Genomic DNA, 6,264 nt, shown 5'->3' with positions numbered 1-6,264 from the left:
CATTTTGCTGATATTGGGCTGTTCTTTCTTCATCTGTTACAATTATGCTGTCTTATGTGGCATCATGCAGTAGGATCGTGTGCTTAGATTGGAAATTGATATGCTATATTTCAGACCTCCACTTAACACTTCGAAGGTCTCTACAGCTGAATCACTTGTGTCCATATTACAAAGATTTCAACAGCACACACTGTGTCAGTATACTCGCGTGGATGGACTCTCTGGTATTCCTTCAAAGTCTCAACATTACTTGCGTTATAAGGAACAATCTTCCTTACATATCATCCAGTATTCACAATGGGGGCCGTGCTAATCTAAGTGGCACGGGAAGAATTGCGGTATATGTTGGTTTTCTTACATTCTCTATCTATTTTTATTTGTATCCACGGGGGGATTTTATCTTTAGATGCTGCTGGTCATATTTGTTGTGAAAGGCCTCACAATCACAACATTTAATACAGGGTTTTGCTACGATACTTTTTAAATTATTTTTTATAATAAAGATATTTAAAATATTATATTATTATTTTTTTATATATTTTATTATTTTTTAATTCTTCTCTTTCTTATTCTTCATGACTCCTCCTCGCCGTCTGTCGTCGCCTGCCTTCTTCTGCCGATCGGGCCCTCTGCCCACCTCCCTCCATCGATCCAACTGGTCGCTCACTGATCCACCTCCGTTGCTCGCTTCCTCGTTCTCTTTCCCCTTCTGCAGCTTCGACCTATCGCTCCCTTCCTCCTTTGCCCCCACCGCTCGCAGTTCCCTCCTTCACCTACACCCCGGCAGTCCTCCACCAACCCCCACCCGACGGCCCGTACCTCTTTTTACTCTCGACTCCCTCCTCCCTGCAGTGGCTGCTATGTGCCACCCCCAACCCCACCCCTATCATGGTTGCTCTGTGCCACTTTCATCCTTGTAGTCCACCCTCACTCCACAACCTCTCCTCCTCCTCCTGTGGTGGCTGCTTTGCGCCACCCCACCCCTGCAGCCACCAAAAGTCCCCACCCCTAGCCAGTTAGCCCCCAACACCACCCCCAATCGGCCCCACGGCCCGCTCCTCGTCGATGGCGACTGCTTTGCACCATCCTCATCCCTGCAACCACCACCACCCCTTACCCCGCGGCCCCGCTTGGATCCTTCCAGATGCCCTCGATTTCTCCCAACCCCCACCTCCCTACGGTTCTGCATGCCATCTCCGTCTTCAATGAAAAATTTTATCAAAAAAAATAATTTAATTATAACATATAAAATAATTTTTTTTAATATATTATATTAAATAATATTAAGCCGGTTTATGGAGCCAATTGCTGTGCAATCATATGTTCTATAATTTTGTTTGTTACCGGTCCCACAAAATAGTGTGAACGCTGTGTCTTCATTGTAGTGGGATTCTATCATTCTAATGTATAGTTTTTATTTCACAGTTGACATGCTTATGTGAAGGTTTTTTTTGTCTGGCTGCCACCTGTCCGTTCAGCAGTGCTGGCCATGTTTGGATTGAATTCCTAAAAAAAAAGTTGGGGGGGGGGTTGGGGGGGGGGGGTGGGAGAGCGAGAGAGGGAAGACAAACCACGTCAACGGGGCCCCCGCATTCTTAATACCTTTTAAGTTTGCTGTAATTAACGGTGCCATTACACACACCAAAAATCTCACCTATGCATGTGACTACCTCAACACATTACGCATTTAGCCACCAGATAACAAACACCCGGGAACCACGTGACCTAGAGTTCATCTCCGGGTCTTTCTCCTGTGCGCATTGCCTTCCCATGCTTTTATTCCTTTGAATCGTTCCGAGATGCCTTCGCCACTCCTTTATGGAAAGGAAGGGCTAGAAATCCTGAAGCTTCTGCGAGGTTAAGGGGTTCGCCGGAGGAGGGACGTTTCCCCTTTCCTCCTTTGCCCTTCTTCCTTGGAGCTCTTGGGATATAATTCATTTCTTCTCCGGCTCTTATCGTTCTGGCGATGAAGACCGGCTCGCCCTCCGGCTACGGTACCATTCCTACCGCCGGCTCCCCTCCGCCTTCGGAGGCGGCGCCGGCGTCCTCCTCCCCCGCTTCGCGCGCCACCTATCTGATCAACGGCTTCAAGGAGCAGGGTCAGGCCCTGATCGCTGCCCGGCGGCCGTGGCAGGAGCTCCTCAACCCGGGGGCCTTCGCCCGCCCCTCACCACCGCCGAAGCCACCGACCGGCTTCGCCGCAACCTCGCCTATTTCCGCGCCAATTACACCATCGCCGTCCTCCTCGCCGTCTTCCTCAGCCTTATCTGGCACCCGTCCTCCCTGATCGCCTTCATCGCCCTCTCCGCCGCCTGGCTTTTCCTCTACTTCTCCCATAATGGGCCCCTCGTTCTCTTCGGCCGCGCCATCGACGATGGCGCCGTCCTTATTGCCCTCTCCGTGGTCACCGTCGTCGCCCTCATCGTCACCGGACGTCGCGTCGAACGTCCTCGCGTCCTTCATGGTCGGGCTCGCTATCATCGGGATCCACGCGGTCTTGAGGACCACGGACGATCTGTTCCTCGACGAGCAGGCTCCGCCAGTGGTGGATTGCTCTCGGTGACCGGAACCCCGGTGCAGAAGGCCTACGTCAGGGTAGTGTGATGCGATTGATTGCTTTCTAGGGCTGGAATTAGGGTTTTCTCGATCCATTCTTGAGGTATTGGAGCGGGATAGGATGGGGTGGTTGTTTGTTTGAGATCTCGGGTCAGCTACTTGTCGATGGTTTGGATTAAATGATTGTGCTTGGTCTGCATTCTTCTGTTTATGGAGTGCTCATGGCTGATTGATATGATTTCTTGGCTTGAGGAGACCGATGTTTTTGCTTACTCCTCCATGATTATGATTGCTACTTTCCATTTGATGTTAATTAAATGCTGTGGGTGGGATTGCTCGTAATATTAAATAAATACAGTTCTTGTGGTGGTAAGACCACACTATGGATGAATATGGAATATAATTTCCTATCCTGGCTATCAGCATTTTTGTTTTGAATATCATGTTGAATTAGGTTTCATGAGAATTATGAAATTTCTAATCATTCATGCTTGGATTAACTTCACACATAACTTGGTTTAATGAACTTTTGAAAATTGTATGATATTTTAACGAAACCATTCTTGGACACAGCTAGTTTGAATTCATTTATCAGGATCATAAAGCTTGCCATGTCTTGAAACTTTTTGATGGTTCTCACTTTCAAATCTTTTACTTATTTGTTCATTATCTTGCATTTTAACAATAATTATAGTTCTTGGGCATCTTATTGTTGCTGAGCTTTATAAAAGCAGATGGTCTCTTACTCCTACTTTCATCAATGGATGATACTTATATACTGATTATGAAATATCATACTCACATATGTTCTACTTATGTTCTTTGTTGACCTGATATAGTCTAGGTTTTCTCTCCTTTTAACTATCCTTTCTAAATGTTTTTTTTTTGCCTTTTTGTTGGTTTCCAAGGCTTTAGTTGCACATTGCTTTTTCTAGGTAATTGAATGATATAATTTGCTTTTTTAATTGCTACATCATGGTAAAAGATGCTACCAATTTCTTTTTAAGTTCTTTCACAATTTTTTTGTTTCTACAAGTATACCACCTCAAATTTCAGCATTAACTTGATTGTTCTCATGCAAGTCTATGGATCTGTACCAGTGTATCATAGTCTTTATTTTCCAATGATATTGAAGAAATTCCTTTGAGTACCAAATGCTATTTTTTTTTTTTTTAAACTTAAGGATAAACCAACATAACAAGGCTTACCAGTTCATGTAAATAGGTTTTTCTTTATAAATCATAGAAGTTCATTCCATAGGGTTCATGTGCAACAACACCAAATTCCACATCTTTCTTGACAACAACTCTCAAAAGGTTAGAATGCTTGTCATCCTCGGGAAATCTTCATATGTGATCAGCTGAAGAAGAGAATTGGAGTCTCCTGGGCTGTGTCTCCTTTAAGGAAGTGAAGACCAGCTAATTTCCTTTCTAACCTTGTATGATGATGTATAGAGAATATGTCAGGTGGGAAATATCTTCGACATCTCTTTATTGAGGCATGTGTGATCTTCTGTTTTGATGGAATAAGGTCCTTTTCTAATTGCTCTCTTTTCTACTTTATGAGAAATTTAGAGGCAATAATACTTGATCATGGGAAAGATATTGGTTGAACTTCACCAAATGGATGGTAGTTCTATGGAATAAGTTTTTGGTGTATTGTATATTTGTATGACCTTTCATAATTTGTTTTCTAAAAATTTTGGATGTATTTGCTCCAAATAACTTTTTATGTACTTGTCATGAATGAACACTTTCTCAATCAGCCCCTGTTAATTTCTTCAAACCTATGCCAATTTTCTTATCCTCTTTATTACTCTGACTGATTATTGTAATGGTGTCTTTTTAAAGATTTTCCCCATGACTTCATTTTATTTTTTTCTTCAATTGTTGTCTAATCATTTTAACTTACACTTTTCATGAGCAACTTTAAAGCAAGGTCACCCTGACCTTAGTTATTTGTTCATTATTGAAAAAATTAAAAGAAAAATGCTTTTGGAATTCACAGCTTTAACCAAATGTTTCAACCTCATTTGCTTAACAGATGTTACAAGCCAATATCCACTGGCCAATTTTTTTGTTTCTTTTCACTTGCTGTGTACATTGTTATTTCACAAACTTGCAGCATTCTAGCCTCTAGGCTTTATTTCTTTGCTTTTTGGTTTTCCATTTCCCCCTTTCCCATGCATATTGGTAGCTTTGATTCTCTCTGTTACGAGATTGTCCATATAAATGCTCATCAAAATTATTTATTTTCAGAGCAAGAGCCTGGCTGATATGTCATCATACGGTGTTTAAGTATTGGTGGGATAAACATATTCAACAGACCTAGTTAATTTATTTAAAATGAGGTAAAGAATCTAATGCCATGTTGATGGAATAAGAATTGCTGGTTACTGCAGTTCCTGAAGTAGCTATGTCAAAGAAGCTGGACTTTGAAACGCATCATCTATCTCTGGGTTTATATTTCAGATTGTTAAGAGGTTGCCTATGAAACCATTCAATGGAAGCACCTATTTTGAATTCATTTGTTTAGGATGCTAAAAGTTTCCAATCCCATGAAACTTTGATGACTCACTTTCTTTCTCCTTTCTTTTTGCATTTTAATTATAGTTATGGTTCTTGAGCATCTTGTTTTTAGCTCTTAGGTTGACAAATATGGTGGGCTCTTTTTCTCCTACTTTGGACCAAATTGAGCAGTACTTGTTTTGAACTTCTGAAATGTTAGTCTTGTATGCTGTACCTGTATTCTTCATTTAATGGACATGGTCTAGGTTTTTCTCTCCATTTAATAATTGTCTTTTGTATCTAGCGTTCTCTCCTCATGACTTTCTAAGGCTTCGGTTGTCATGTCCTTTTTTTTTTTAGGTAACTGTGTATTTTTCTTTGATTTTCCATCAGCTTATATTATATTCTCTACAAGTTTCTTCATAATTTTTTTTTTCTACAAAGATGCCACCTTGAATTCTGACATGATTGGCTTCTCTCTCGAGGTGCTATATGGTCTCTTTTTTCCCTCAATGACATTTAAGATTCTTTTCTTAAGTACTGAAAGCTAAATTCTGATTTAACTTAAGCATGAGCTAACTAACGTATAAGCATAGGACAACATAACAAGACTTACCACTTCATGTACATAATCTGATTTATGAATCGTGCGAGTTCATTCCATGGGTTCTTGCATCCTTGACTTCCATTATGGTTCTAATATCTGTCATGTTAGGGAAAGTCTTTACTTGTGAACACATGAAGAGACACAGATCTCATTGCCTGAGTGCCCTATATGAGATGGAAGACAAACTTTCTTCGCAACCTCTATAGCTAAAGTTGAGAATATTGTTTTGGTGCGAGAGATCTTTGCCATCTCTTCAATAAGGCATGTAATGTCCTTATTTTCTGATGAAATAAGGCCCTTTTGGGATTTCCTGCCTTTCTATTATATGGGCAAAGTTTAAAGCAAAGATACAATGGTCATTGAAATGGATAATAACTGACCAGATTTTGTTGAACTTCACCAAATGGGTGGTAGTTCCGTGGAATTAAGTTTTTGATTAACTGCATGATTCCTTCATAATTCGATGTATATAAATTTTTGATTTATTTTCTCTAAAAAGTTACTTTTATATGCATTTTCTGTGAATGAGCAATTTGCTTTATTGAGCCATCTTATGATATCATGATATACAGCTTTTGTCACTATTTCCGATTG

General features: G+C 40.9%; 1 pseudogene; it reads left to right on the top strand.

Annotated features, from left to right (window-relative positions):
- The first annotated feature begins 1,790 nt into the window (after positions 1-1,790).
- Positions 1,791-2,994, top strand: LOC140856439 (PRA1 family protein F2-like; annotated as a pseudogene).
- Positions 2,995-6,264: the final 3,270 nt, after the last annotated feature.

Source organism: Elaeis guineensis, chromosome 3, assembly GCF_000442705.2.
Source record: "Elaeis guineensis isolate ETL-2024a chromosome 3, EG11, whole genome shotgun sequence".
Taxonomy (NCBI): domain Eukaryota; kingdom Viridiplantae; phylum Streptophyta; class Magnoliopsida; order Arecales; family Arecaceae; genus Elaeis; species Elaeis guineensis.
The sequence above is the reverse complement of the archived record's forward strand: the minus strand, read 5'-3'. Positions and strand labels throughout refer to the sequence as shown.